Source organism: Electrophorus electricus, chromosome 21 (assembly GCF_041902795.1).
Source record: "Electrophorus electricus isolate QZ-2024a chromosome 21, ASM4190279v1, whole genome shotgun sequence".
NCBI classification, from domain to species: domain Eukaryota; kingdom Metazoa; phylum Chordata; class Actinopteri; order Gymnotiformes; family Gymnotidae; genus Electrophorus; species Electrophorus electricus.
Window position 1 is genome coordinate 11,755,001 of NC_137517.1, and position 16,071 is coordinate 11,771,071.

The 16,071-nt window shown below is 40.7% G+C and overlaps 1 pseudogene; it reads right to left on the reverse strand.

Moving 5' to 3' along the window:
• LOC145652830 (protein NLRC3-like) overlaps nucleotides 1–13,013 on the reverse strand; it is a 14,739-nt pseudogene extending 1,726 nt beyond the window's left edge.
• Between the last annotated feature and the right edge of the window lie 3,058 nt (nucleotides 13,014–16,071).

Below are 16,071 nucleotides of genomic sequence, written 5' to 3' on the forward strand. Positions count from 1 at the left end.
GGTGATTTAACTGAAACTGTTTAAGAGCCTCAAGGAGTTGTCACAGTGCGATGTCCGTGTTAGCCTGAGCTGGAATGTACACGGTATTGACGATGATCAGAGTGAACTCACGAGGAAGGTAAAAAGGACTGGGTGAGCAAGACCGGGCGAGAGTAACAACATTATCGTTATCACACCAGCCATTGTTTACCATCATGCACACATCACCGCCTCTCGACTTCCCCGATTCTGCTATTCTGTCCATGCGGCGCACCGAGAAAAACTCGGCCAGGTAGATGGCATGGCTCGGTACCGCTGGGTCTCAGTGAGGCAGAGGAGATTGCAGTCCCGAATGTCCCTCTGGAACTTTATCCTGGCCCAGAGGTTGTCGAGCTTGTTATCCAGAGACTGGACATTGGCTAGCAGGATGCTAGGTAAGGGAGCTCAGTGTGCCCGAGGCCTCAGCCTGTTCCTTACACCGGCTCCCTTTCCTCACGGCCATTTCTTTGTGTTGCGTCCTTTGTTTTCCCTTAGGATCTCACTCTGCCAACTTAGGTCTGAGGTTAGAAATGGTTTGAGGTGAGTATTTTGTAAACTGAAAGAAACAAGAGGGTTTCTGTCATAAGAGATGCGCATCATAGTAAAAAGAAAAGATAAGAAGGCAAGAATTTCGGAGAAAGTACAAAGTACGGTCGGAGGAGTGGTGACAGCAGTCGACCTCTCTGGCGTCATCTTTATCTTTTCACTAGATAAAATGATAAAACATGTAAACCCAGCAAAAGCACAGGATAATGTCATAACATCAGGAAACCGATATCAGGAGGAATGATGCAGTGAAATTAATAAAGGCTCAACCAATAACTTTGTTCAATGTGCTTTGTGAGGTACTGGGCAGTGAACATGTGCAACATTTGCTTCGTGCTGAAGTGAGATGTTATCAAGGGGAAAAGTGCTCACAAGGCTCTTTGCACTGCATCTGAGCTACACGTGTTTATGCAAGAACAACAATCTCCCTTTGTGAGTGTATTTGGACACTCAGTATGGCAGGAAAAATTAGTCTATCTCGTTGATAGTTTCTCCTGTTTTGATGAGCTTAACATTGAACGCAGGGCCTCTCTGACACTTTTTGAAGTGTGTGACATAATCAGGGCCATCGGGAACCCCTTCACCTTTCACCTCATAGGAATGACTGAGGATCTGATCTGTGCTGAATAAGAGAAGCTGCTCCAGTTATCATCTGATGAGATACTGATGTCAGAATTCAAACAGATGTAATTGTAGAACTTCTGGATCCAAAGACAGAGTGAATTTTCAACCTTCTCATTAAAAGCTGTGCAGGTTTTGATGTTCTTCGCTAGTGGGGTTGATACTTTCTGTTGTGAGAATAACCTCTCTGCTCTCACCACAATCAAGACTGAGTACCATAACAAAATGGAGGCAGAGTCAGATCTGTGTTTGAAGACCACTGCCCTCATCCTGGACATCGTACAGCTTTACTCAGCTAAACTCCTCAACCCTCTTACTGAAATGGTAAGTGATCACCGTCTGTGTATCTGTGGGATGATTTATAGGAGACACTTGGTCTAAAATGTTTGAGAACTACTGATTTAGATAAACAAAATATCTCTATTCTCTTTATCTACCTGTCTCTACTGTTCTTTCTGAAATCCACACACAGACAAAACACAAAATGTGCTTATTCCTTATTACAACACACCACTATTAATTTAACTGCATTGAACAGACATGTTAAATTGATCGGTTAATTATGCATCAAGATGGTGATTTCTGTTCTCTCTCTTGTGTAACACACACACACACACACACACACACACACACACACACACACACACACACACACACACGCACACATACACACGCACACATACACACGCACGCTTTTAATTCAGAGCAAGTTCAAATTGCTTCTTTGTTAACTCCACCCCTGCCTAAGTTTGGAAACAGTCCCACAAGTCAACAGGCAAACAATAGATTAATAGTCAAACAGAATTACGATAATTTGATCAAAGACGCTACCAGACACGGATTCAGTTGGTAAAGTTGTGGAGGAGAGACAGAAGGGTGAGTTAAATTTTATAAAGGAGTTCCATATTCCCTTGGAGGAAACTGAACAAAACTGTTAGTTTGTGTAACAGAGATAAAGAAGCAGTGTGATGATATTGTGCAGAGATTAAGTGCAGGCAGTTCACACTGAGCAGTGGGGAGTGATGTCCACACAAACCCCAGAAGAGGAGAAAGCCCTGGATATACTGGTTCATCAGTGTCTCTTAGGATAAGAGGAGGAACTGATGTGTGTGGAGAAGAATGTCCATCTCCATCCCCTCAGCCTGTCTCTCCACAGTACCCTTCACCTGCTCTAGTCCTGCTGCATCTGCTGGGCCTCTCAGGCAGGACCACAGTCAAAAAGGCAAACAGTGTAAATAGACAAAGGTCAGCACTAGGAAGACCAAAGAGGGGAAACAAGTATGACAGGAAGTGCAGACGTGACACATACAAGAGGGGTCACATCACGGTCACTTTTACAGGAAGTGAGTTGTTATTCACGACTGTAAATCACTCTCCTACCACCAGCTGAGTTCCTGCGTCAGTGATACCTGATTGCTGTCCCATGGTGTGGGTGATAAGAGAATGTGGTTAGTTGTGATTGGTCAGTGATGGTAAACCACCTGGTCTTGGTGAAGATAAGACTGAAGTCAGGGTCTGGAGGTGGAGGGTTTAGGGGGAGAGTTGGAGTGGAGCTGGAGCAGAGCTGGTGGACTGAGCAGTGAGGTTTGGAGAAACCTCTACCTGGGGCTTTCTCTCTCTACTTCTCTCTCTCGCTCACTCTTTCTTTACCTCTCTCTTACTTTATATCCATCTATTGGGTAACATTCAGGTAGTATGACATAATGTAAATGCTTAAGTAACTTTATAAAGTTAGTTATACATATTCTCATCAATTAAACTGTGCTACACAATAGAATTTACTCTAATACCTTTGTAATTATAATTCAGTCAGATAAATGTATTATATTTTACACGTCTTAAATGTTGGTCTACACCTGTTTCCATCGCTGGTTGTAGGTAAGCAGGGCAGGGGTAAGTGAACACTGTAACAAGTGAAAGAGTTATAATGTCAATGTGTGTAAGAGAGAAATATACACTTACAGTGTGTGTGTGTGTGTGTGTGTGTGTGTGTGTGTGTGTGTGTGTGTGTGTGTGTAAGAAAGAGAGAGAGAGAGAGAGAGAGAGAGAGAGAGAGAGAGAGAAGTGTGTGATAGGTTTTTTGTGGTGCATTTGTTGAGCACTGCCTGTACTCAGAGGAAAGGCAGCACAAAGACACTTAAGAAGCACTTTAGGATTAATGATTTGGTCAGCTAACACCTTGCATAGTGATTAGGGTACAGGATACAGAGGGGTTTAAGGAACACTCACAAATTAACAAAGTACCTTATGATGGAGATCATGATGTACTAACACCAGTGCAGTAATGTGTTTATGAATGAAAATACTCACACAGCTTTTCTGGATGCTGTAACCAATGGAAGCAGTCTCAGTAGACATTCCTCTGATGGGTCATATTTACTCAGGTCAAACTCATCCAGCTCCTCTTCTGAGTTCAGCAACACAAACACCAGAGCTGACCACTGAGCTGGAGAGAGACTGGCTCCATGGAGACAATGGTCACCTCCTCTGCTCAGGTATGTCTGGACTTCCAGTACTAGAGAATGATCCTTTAGTTCACTCAGACAGTGGAACAGATTGATGGATTTCTCTGGAGATGGATTCTCCCTGATCTTCTCCTTGATGTAGTTGACTGTTTCCTCTTTGCTGTGAGAGCTTCTTTTCCTCTGTGTCAGTAGGCCTCATAAGAGAGTCTGATTGGACTCCAGTGAGAGACCCAGAAGGAAGCGGAGGAAAAGGTCCAGATGTTCGTTCTCACTCTGTAAGGCCTTGTCCACTGCATTCATAAGGAAGTCAGACATGGTTGATCTTTTAAAGAGACCTTTCTTTTGCTGTTTCAACACATTTTTCTTTTTGGAGATGAAGGAGAGAAATGCATATAAAGCAGCCAGAAACTCATGAATGCTCAGATGCACAAAGCTGAACATCTTCCCCAGGTGAAGCCCAGACTCCTCTCTGAAGATTTGGGTACGCACTCCTGAGTACAGTGACACTACTTTGACATCAATGCCACACTCTCTTAGGTCTTCCTCATAGAAGATCAGGTTGCCCTTTTCCAGCTGTTGGAAAGCCAGTTTTCCCAGTGCCAGAATTGACTTTTTAGTCTGTTGAGGATCAGTGTCAGTGTTTCCATGGTACTTTCTATCCTTGTGTTTGATCTGAAAGATCAGAAAGTGTGTGAACATTTGAGTCAGAGTCTTGGGGATCTCTCCACTCTCTGCTTCACCCAACATTCTCTCTAGAACAGTGGCTGCAATCCAACAGAAGACTGGAATGTGACACATGATGTAGAGGCTTCTTGATGACTTCATGTGTGTGATGATTTTGTTGGCCAGGCTCTGATCACTGATTCTCTTCCTGAAGTACTCCTCTTTCTGAGGGTCACTGAACCCTCGTACCTCTGTTACCTGATCAACACACTCAGGAGGGATCTGATTGGCTGCTGCAGGTCGAGAGGTTATCCAGAGGAGAGCAGAGGGAAGCAGATTCCCCTTGATGAGGTTTGTCAGCAGCACATCCACCGAGGTCGACTCTGTTACATTCCACAAGTTCTCATTGTTCTGGAAATCTAGAGGAAGTCAACACTCATCCAGACCATCAAAGATGAAAATGACTTTGTAAGCATCACAGTGTATTAATTGTAATTGTTTTGTTTCTGGGAAAAAGTGATGAAGTAGATCCATCAGACTGAACATTTTCTCCTTCATCAAATTCAGCTCCCTAAAAGGAAGTGGAAATATGAAGAGGACGTCCTGATTTGCTCTTCCTTCAGCCCAGTCCAGAATGAACTTCTGAACAGAGACCGTTTTCCCAATTCCAGCAACTCCTTTAGTCAGCACTCTTCTGATGGGTTTGTCTTTAAAGAGGTCATTGCATTTGATGGGTGTCTCCTGTGTTGCTGGTCTCCTGGATGCTGTCTCAATCTGTCTCACCTCGTGTTCATTATTGACCTCTCCACTCCCTCCCTCTGTGATGTAGAGCTCTGTGTAGATCTCATTCAGAAGAGTTGAGCTTCCTTGTTGGGAAATTCCTTCATTAATTCTTTTAAATGTATCCATTAGTTTGTGTTTGAGATTTCGTTGATATTCAGAGAATAGCTCTAATAAACAGAAGAACATGATCACAAATATTTTATTTTCTTGTTATCTTTGATGTTGAAGTAATTTATCAAAACGCTGAAACACTTTGCACAAACACAGAGAACAAAATTTAGTTATAGTGATACTGCCATCATAAAGCCATGATCCAGAGCTCTTACTGCTCTGTAGTGTGTTAGCAAGGTCTGTCTGGTTCATGTTCCCCATGACATGCAGTGTGATCTTCAGCGCTCCCTCTCTGGCACTGCTCTGATCCTCCTCATCCTCCACCTCTCTCTCAGAGCATGCTGGGTAATCTGGACTCAGCAGCTTCTTAAACTTCTTCAGCTCCTTCTTCACCAGAGAGACGACTTTGTGCTCCAGCTCCTGGTTAGGAATAAACAGCAACAGACAATCAAAAAAACACCACCATGTTACAGAGAGAGATCACTACATGATTTTGTTTCATGATGGAGAACATTCTGGCAGTGTTTGGGTAGTTACTTAAAAAAAAGTAATCCATTACTCATCACTTATCTAAAATTGTAATGGGATTACTGTACTCATTACTTAATGGAAAAAGTAATCTTATTACTTCTGTTACATCCTAAAACCCAAATATACTAGAAATCACCCCCACACTTACATACCTTGAATATGGACTCCAATTGTTTTCTGTAGGTGAGTTCTGCTTTTTCTCTTTGTACACTGTGGACAAACACAACAGACTTTTATGGAGGAATATGTAGCACATTCATACCTGCACAACACATGATTATACAGACAAGTAGATAATATACAAGATTATATATTATCAACACTTGCGTTTCTGCATTTTATAACAGATCTGTGATGCTGCCTGGTGTGCAGCAGCAGAAAGGATGAAGATGCAGGTGTGAGTGTAGAAACTCAAAAAGGCTTTTAATAGAAAGTGAAAGTAAAGCAAATGTGCTAAACACACTCAGCCACAAGAAAACAAAGGTCAACAAACAAGAACAGGAAGACAGGAAACAGGAGAAGTATATACATGGAGGAATCTGGGAAGAGAACAATGCAGAGACTAAGGACAAGTGGCTGGAATGGCAGGTGGAGTTAGGTCAGTAGTGGCAGGAATGGTGGGTGGAGTTAGGCTGGAAAGTGGCAGGAATGGTGGGTGGAGTTAGGCTGGAAATTGGCAGGAATGGTGGGAGGAGTTAGGCTGGGGAGCGGCAGGAATGGTGGGAGGAGTTAGGCTGGGGAGTGGCAGGAATGGTGAGTGGAGTTAGGCTGGAGAGTGGCAGGAATGGTAGGTGGAATTAGGCTGGAGAGAGGCAGGAATGGTGGGAGGAGTTAGGCTGGAAAGTGGCAGAAATGGTGGGAGGAGTTAGGCTGGAAAGTGGCCGGAATGGTGGGAGGAGTTAGGCTGGGGCTTTGGCAGGAATGGTGGGTGGAGTTAGGCTGGGGAGTGGCAGGAATGGTGGGAGGAGCAGGGAGAAGGACAACACACAGATACAACAATAAACAAAGGATGACAAGGGAAAGCAAAACAGACAAAAGGGCTCCTTTACAAGATGATTTGTTAGAAAATAAGTACATTTTATTTATAGAGCACATTTACCACAACAGCAATGATCAAAGTGCTGTGGAAAGTTAGGAAAAATGTCTTAACAAAAACCTGTGAAATGTAAAACAAAAGGAAATGTGCCATCAAACATAAACATGGACAGAGAAACGAAAATGTCAGGGTAAAAAGAAGTGTTTGAAATCTGCACAAGAGGGAGCAGAGCTGATATTCAGAGAAGGACTGTTCCACAGCCTCAGTGCTGCAGCTGAACAGACACAGTCACACTTCAGCTTCAGTCGAGACTGTAGAAAGACACAGTCACACTTCAGCTTCAGTCGAGACTGTAGAACAGACACAGTCACACTTCAGCTTCAGTCGAGACTGTAGAACAGACACAGTCACACTTCAGCTTCAGTCAAGACTGTGGAACAGACACAGTCACACTTCAGCTTCAGCCGAGATTTTAGAACAGGCAACAGCTGATCTGAACAACTCTGAGTGCCAGTGAGTAGATGACTTGTTCCTAAGCATGAACAAAGAATTTGATTTTGGGAAATTTCTCTGAACTTGTAAAAATTATTCCTAATAACAGAATTGATTTGCTGTTCAAATCTGAGATCTGGATCAAAGATAACACCAAGATTTTTATATTTCTAGGAATAATACAAGCAGATTAATCAACTGTTACACAAGTGTTAACCCCTCACTATCTATGTTTACATGTACACCCATGATCTTATATTAGTCTACAACTGTCTTACTTAGATATGATCATGTTAATACTACAGTCTGATTGTTATAGTGTGACATAGTGTCTTAGTTGACCTAAGCTTAGGCTGATTAAAGCATGTGTTCTAGAATAATATTAGCCAGACTATGTGCACATGTAAACACACACTGATCCACGGACTAATTTGTGCTACATTTCTGGCAAAGCCTGATAAACATATTATACATATATTGTACATACATTGTTATATATATATATATATATATATATATATATATATATATATATATATATATACATATATATATATATAGAGAGAGAGAGAGAGAGAGAGAGAGAGATATTTCCTTATGTACCCCTGTTTTTTTCCCTCAATTTGGACAGAGCACTCTCAAACCATTTCACTGCGAGTTATCTATGTACATGACAAATAAACCAAACTTGAAACTTAAACTGTAATCAAGAGAGTTTGTTTTTGTCTAGTCATTAAAAGAGGAGCTCAGCAATGTTCAGTAACAGCATTACTACTGTAGCTAAATCCAGCTCATCTACCTACAGCTTGATCCTGCCCCAACTCCTCTTCTTAAGTGTTCTTCTGCTATTTCTCCCATGTCTTCTCATTAATGCTTCCCTTCGGATTCTGTCCCTACAGCTCTCAAAACCTCAGCTTTAACTGCCATTCTTTATAAAACAGGACTAAATGCTGCACTACTTGATAATTACTGACCCATTTCCAGTCTCCCCTGTCTACTCAGGGTTCCAGCCTCTCAACTACAATCTTTCTTAAATACTCAGGATCTATTTGAACCTTTCCAATCTGACTTCCATACTATGCACAACACTGAGAGAGCCCTGTTACATGGTTTCAATGATCCCCTTCTCTCTACTGACTCTGGTGCCCTGTGTGTTCTCCTCCTTCTAGATCTTCTAGATAGAAGTGCTGTGTTTGACACAATTAAACCATAGCATACTTATCAGCTGCCTCTCAGACATTGGGATTACTAATACAGTTCTTGAATGGTTTATCTCCTATATCTCTAATAGATCACATTTTGTCACACTTGGTAAACACAAATCACACACTGTTACCGTTACCCAAGATGTTCTCTAGGGATCGGTGCCTGGTCCTCTCCTATTTAATCGATATGTTGCCCCTTGGTCAGATTATCCGCAGGCATGGTCTCCGTTTCCACTGTTATGCTGATGACACTCAGATTTATAGTAGCACCAAAGGTAACACTACCTTACCACTTCCTGCTTTACTCTCTTGTATCAAAGATCTCAAACAGTGGATGAACATAAACTTCCTAGAGTTAAATCCTTACAAAATAAAATTTTAGTTATTGGTTCTAAATCCATAATCGCTAAATTAACTGATTTTAAACTCAGTCTAGATGGGTCTTGGTCAAATCATCAACTGCATTTTGGAACTTTGGTGTACTCCTCACTCTTTCAACCCCACATCATGTCAATGGTTAAAAATGCCTTTTTTTTTACAGTCACAATATCAGTAGACTTAGGCCCATGCTCTCCAGACAAGGTGCTGAAACTCTGGTTCATGCTTTCATCACATCCCATCTTGATTACTGCAACTCTCTCTTCATTTACACCCCAGAATTCTCTTAGATGTTAAAAAATGTCAGCCCAAAACACCCCGATTCTACATCAGTTACACTGGCTCCCTGTCCCTCAACACATTCAGTATAAACTCGTCCTGCTTACATTCAAAGCTCTGCATGGTCTTGCACCTCCCTACTTAGCTGAACTCCTACATCCATACTGCTCCACCCATACACTTAGGTCTTCTGATGCAGGTTGTCTCTCCATCCCTAAGTTAAGATTAGTCTCTGTAGGGGCAGATCTTTTAGTGTCATGGCCTCAAAACTATAGAACACTTTACTACAATCTCTCCATCTCTGGTCTTCAATTTCTGCTTTCAAATCGCTTAAAACATAAACATTTTAATGACCTTTCTTCTGTTAATAGTTGATAAATTAATGTGCTAAATGTGTTAATTCATGTCTCTTTCCATGTGTATTGCTATTGTAAAGCAACCTTGAATTTTAGAAATGCACTATTTAAATTTAAACTTATTATTATTTAATTATTACAGTACATACTGAATACAGTATACAGTCAGCTTTAGAATAACTGCCATTGTTTTTAAATAAAGAAGCTGAACTTTAGGGAAATATTCGTAAATGTACAGGTGTGTTTTGTATTCTTGGTAAACGTACACCTGTGTTGTGAGGCTGAATTAGACTGTGCATAAAGGAGACTGAAAATTAATATTTTAATAAACTATAACTATTTTTGCACATCTGTAACTGTACTGTCATAGCACAGACCCCTCCTCATAGATACCTCCCTATGCTTGTGACATTGTGTGTGTGTGTGTGTGTGTGTGTGTGTGTGTGTGTGTGTGTGTGTGTGTGTGTGTGTGTGTCTCCCATGTATCACACTTACAGGTTTATACTTTACAATATCTGGAAGATTCGACTGTTTCTCTCTAAAGAGGACACCCAGGTGCTCCTCCAGTCCCTCATTACCTTGAGACTGGGTGACTGTAACTCACTCCTGGCTGCTTCCTCCATGTGTGTCTCCAGGCCCTTACAGCTGATCCAGAATGCAGCAGTACGGCTGGTCTTAAACTTTCTGAAGTTTATACTTATGTTTCATTTCTGTATTGTGTATTGTTTCTCGGTCTCAGTAGAGACAATTGTTTCTGGCAGTATCAGAGATCAAGATTATTTAAGAATATTACCTACTGGTACTATCCAAGGGTTCTCTGAATGGACAACAAAGCACTTTTAAGAAGTCTGTCTGGATAAGGGCATCTACTAAATGCAATAAATATACGTTTATTCTGATATCTCAAGTAAATAAGTGCACAAACCTCTTCCCACTCAGGATATGCAGGCTGGATGAACCGATTTAATCTTCTAATTCAGTGTTCCTCACTCCCAGTGCTGGATAAACTGATTTAATCCCCCTAATGCAGTGCTCCTCACTCCAAGTGCTGGATGAACTGATTTAATCCTCTAATCCAGTCTTCCTCATTCCCAGTGCTGGGAACCTGCAGCACTGCAGTTTAGTGTTTTCCTGCTCCAACACACCTGATGCAACTCATGAAGAACTTCATAATGAGCTGAGTGAGTTTGATCAGGTGGGACTGGGAGTGAGGAACACTGTCCTAAACCAGGAGACTATCACCTCTCATCAGAACACTCTCCCTCTCTGAAGTATAAGTGGAGGACTCCATTTTACCTGAGCTCAGTAGAACAGTCACATTCCCTACGTCATCCTTACCTGAGCTCAGTAGAACAGTCACATTCCCTACATCATCCTTACCTGAGCTCAGTAGGATACACTCCCTCTCTGAACTGCATTGGAATCTTCATTGACTTGTCACTCTTCATGGATACACAGCTGGGTTCCGGGGAGTCTGATCTCTTACCCTGAATAGAACTAAAACACACAATTAAAAAAGATATTGTTTTAATGCCAAAATAGTGTTATACTGCCAAAGTCTAACTTAAAATAGTTTCACATTTTTGGTGTATTTTCTAAAGTAATCATCTCACAAATCCAGAGTTCATTTCCACAGTGACTTTACCCTTTGAGAACTCTCTGCTCACTGTGAGGATGCAGAAGTCTCTGTGTAATTGTGGATGACCAGTTATTGTTCTGGGCTCACGTTCCAAACCTGACTTGGTTATCCAGGTTTATTAGGCTTTTAAACTTTCTGAACTTTCTAAAGTTTATACTTATGTTTCATCCGTATTGTGTATTGTGTCTCAGTCTCAGCAGAGACAAATGTTTCTGGTAGTATTAGAGATCAAGATTATTTAAGAATATTACCTACTGGTACTATCCAAGGGTTTTGTGAATGGACTACAAAGCACTTTTAAGAAGTTTGTCTGGATAAGGGCATCTAAAAAATGCAAGAAATATACATGTATTCAGATATCCCAAGTAAATAAGTGCACAAACCTCTTCCCACTCAGGATATGCAGGCTGGATGATCTGATTTAATCCCCTAATCCAGTGTTCCTCATTCCCAAAGATGGATGAACTGATTTAATCCAGTGTTCCTCATTCCCAGTGCTGGGAACCTGCAGCACTGCACAGTTTAGTGTTTTCCTGCTCCAACACACCTGATACAGCTCATGAAGAACTTCATAATGAGCTGAATGAGTTTGATCAGGTGGGACTGGGAGTGAGGAACACTGTCTTAAACCAGGAGACCATCACCTCTCATCAGAACACTTTCCCTCTCTGAAGTGTATGTGGAGGACTCCATCTTATCTGAGCTCAGTAGAACAGCCACATTCCCTACATCATCCTTACCTGAGCTCAGTAGAACAGTTATATTCCCTACATCATCCTTAGCTGAGCTCAGTAGAACAGTCACATTCCCTACATCATCCTTACCTGAGCTCAGTAGAACACTCACATTCCCTACATCATCCTTACCTGAGCTCAGCAGAACAGTCACATTCCCTACATCATCCTTACCTGAGCTCAGTAGAACACTCACATTCCCTACATCATCCTTACCTGAGCTCAGTAGAACACTCACATTCCCTACATCATCCTTACCTGAGCTCAGTAGAACACTCACATTCCCTACATCATCCTTACCTGAGCTCAGTAGAACACTCACATTCCCTACATCATCCTTACCTGAGCTCAGTAGAACAGTCACATTCCCTACATCATCCTTACCTGAGCTCAGTAGAACAGGCACATTCCCTACATTATCCTTACCTGAGCTCAGTAGGATACACTCCCTCTCTGAACTTTAATGGAATGTCCATTGACTGGTCACTCTTCATGGACACACTGCTGGGTTCCGGGGAGTCTGATCTCTTACCCTGAATCAGACTAACATACACAATTAAAAAGATATTATTTTAAGGCCAAAATACTAATGTGTGTATAAATGGTGCAAATAAATTAATATGCATTTATGTCTATCATTGCGATTTTTATTTAATGTTTTTTAAAGAATTCGTACAAAGATGTTGAAAACACTAAATTCGTTATTATGTTTCTTGTTATTTACTAAGTGATCTTCAAGATGATCAGAGTTATACCAGAGAGCATCTTTACATTACTTTACATTGCATTACGCTGGTCTTAAACTTTCTGAAGATTATACTTATGTTTCATCTTTGTATTGTGCATTGTGTCTCGGTCTCAGTAGAGACAACTGTTTCTGGCAGTATCTGATTTAAGATTGTTACCTGCTGGTACTATTCAAGGGTTTTGTGAATGGATATCAAAGCACTTTTAAGAGGTCTGTGTGGCTAAGAACATCTACTAAATGCAATAAATATAGATTTATTCAGATATCCCAAGTAAATAAGTGCACAAACCTATGCACTGCAAGTATGTTTATTTATGTTCTCTCACCTGTCTCCTTTCTGTGTGTGCTGTTCCCCAGAGACACGTATTTTGGAGGTCATGTCTCCTCCTACAGATTATAGCTGTAAACCTGCAAACACGCACATGCAGATTAATAATCAGAACACATATTCAATTACAATATTTACATTTACTGCATATGGCAGACACCCTTGTCCAGAGAGACTTACAGAAGTGATTTGTTGTGTCGCTACAAAAAACATAAATAAAGCACCTTTGTAAGTCGCTCAGGATAAGAGTGTCTGCTAAATTTTATAAATGCAAATGTAAACATCCTCATGTGAGCACAGAGAGGTTAGTGTCAAGATCACTACCAGGCTAAAGCCCTGGCTAAACTGCAAAAGAGGGCAGTAAAGATGTGTTTTTATAATAAGTGCATACTCAAAATCACTGTCACACAAATAAACAGCGCAGAACTTCATAAAAAAGCTAGATTTACATGCGCACCGTTGGTACAATACTAGTCTGACACTGTTAGTTGAACTAACACACGATCGTATAAAATCACTGTCTTAGCCAGTTCAAAATACGTAGCCGAGTTGGACGTGTAAACACGTTCTGCCAGATCTACTGGTTCACAGCCCGAAATGCAGCCAAGATCTCCGTTTATCGAGTCACGACCAAGACATTCACGCGCTTTAATCAATCACGAAAAAGACATTCACGCGCTTTAATCAATCACGACCAAGACATTCACGCGTTTTAACGAAGCACGACCAAGACATTCACGCTTCAGCTCGGAATGCACCTATAAGCGAGACATTACAGTATTTTCTCGCTTAATGTTCTCAAAAGAGAAACAGAGTCATTCATGTTTTTGAAGAGCTTTGGTGTAGACAGGCACCTTTACTAACTTTATAAGTACAAAATATAGTTTATTAAAATGAGCAAATAATGCATAAAGTTTAAAACGTAATCTTACAGCACTAAAACAAACTCAAAAACGTGGGTGTAGTGAACAGTATCAGTCCAAAGTGGAAAAGAAGACAGAGGCAGGAAAAATGTGTTCTGTAAGTGCATAGTGGGTCACAGACTAACTCAATCACTGTCATACAAAGAAACAGTGTCGAAATATCACTTAATAATATTACTAATAAATATTATAAATATTACTTCTTTAGTTACACTGACATGCACACTATTGGTACAATACTAACCTCACACTGTCAGTCTAATTACGACATGATCGTGTAAACAGCACGGTCTTAGCCTGATAAAACAACTAGTCTACATCTAGTTGGACACCTAAACACTTACTGTTAGATCTACTGGCTCACAGTCCGAGACATTTGTGACACTTCCTGCAGTACGACGCCTGTTCTATTTGCGCAGTTTGTTTCTGCGTAGAGGACAAAATATAAATATATTAAGTATATAGTGCGTTTATTAGTACTTTTTATACAGTTCATGTAAACATATTGATTCGGACCAATTTCTCAGATGAGCCTAGAACGACTTTAGTTTCGTTATTCTGAATCAGACGACCTCAGTTCTATTGCTGCATTTCGCGTAAACGAAGACACCTACTGCAACAGAATAGCGGCTAAAAGCTTTACGTTTTCAGACATTAACCTGTTAATATTAAATTCTGTTAATATTAAATTTAAGAACTTGTTCTTTGAGTAGTATAAGTTCATATAATTCTTGATTGACAGCTCAGATTCAGATACTCACCGGCTTTCTTTTCTAAAGATATTTGCATTCCGCTTCTTAAAATGGAGCACAAAAATTTCACTTTCGCGTTAAACCGGACTGAACCGGTTTTGTCAAGGATAATTGTTTTTTAGGGGCCGGACTGCTGTGACCAGTCACAACACTTTATCCAACCTTCTGCGGGAGAGAGAAATCAGAGCTACAGTATAGAACTGTATTTAAATAACACAGAATAGCGTAGAACAGTGACAGTAAATTAGCAGTGGATTTGGACTGTGGGAGAATTTTGTTTGTCATGGAGCTTATACAGCACAGCTGTTCTGAGCAGACGTTTACTTAGGTTTTCACACACACACACACACACTCACACACACACACACACACACACACACACTCACACACACACAAACACACACACACACACACACACACACACACTCACACACACACACACACACACACACACACACACACTCACTCACACACACACACACACACACACACACACACACACACACACACACACACACACACACACACCCACACAGAGAGAGAGAGAGAGAGACAGGTTATTAGTTTGTGTGTAATACCTATACTGTGCTCACAAACTCTATATAAAATGACTATTTATTGTCATTACGTTTCGTTTCTAGCATACACTCCCCTGATATGACAGTTCAAACCATTTTGAGTGTTTGAATAAACCATTTTCAAATGGTATCTTGGGTCTCTCCTCTGCTGATCGCCATGTCCAGTTCACATGCCCAGTGATGTAGTGGTATAAGCCAGTATGTGAACGTTTAGTTTGTGCCCAGACATGTATCTGAGAAGAAGACGAGCCAAAAGACGTTAATCAGGCAGATCTGTTTACTAGTAGGTAACATCTAAGGTCAAGGTTATGATGGAGCTGTAGACATAAGTGAATGTTTTAAGGGACTTCAGACAAAAATTCTGAATAAAAGGTCAAAACACCACAAGGGACATAATCTGCATTAATCTGGTGTTGGCAAAAGTGCAAAATCAAACATCTGTTTTGTTAAAAAAAAATTTCACACAGTATTGACGTGTAACTCGCAGCATTCACGGATCTCCTTTGCTCGCATGCAAAATCTACATGTGCTCATTCATATTTGCTCTGCTCTCGCTTACATTTACTTTGCTCTGCTACAAAACTGCTTGCACGTGTTTAGATATATCCTGCTCTTACACAAACTTGCTCTTCTGCACACACAAACACATACTGTACTCTCGCGAATGTTTTTGTGTTCTTGCGCACAAGAACACAATTCTTTAATTTCATTATTATTAACTGTGAATGAAAAGGAAAGTCATCCATGATCATGATACAAATGTTATTATAAAACAGTTAGAACTTTAAAATAATTGCGGCACTTTCATATACATAATATTATGTGCCATTTCACAAAACAAATATGAATGTATTTAACACATATTGTTCTTATACTGTATAATAT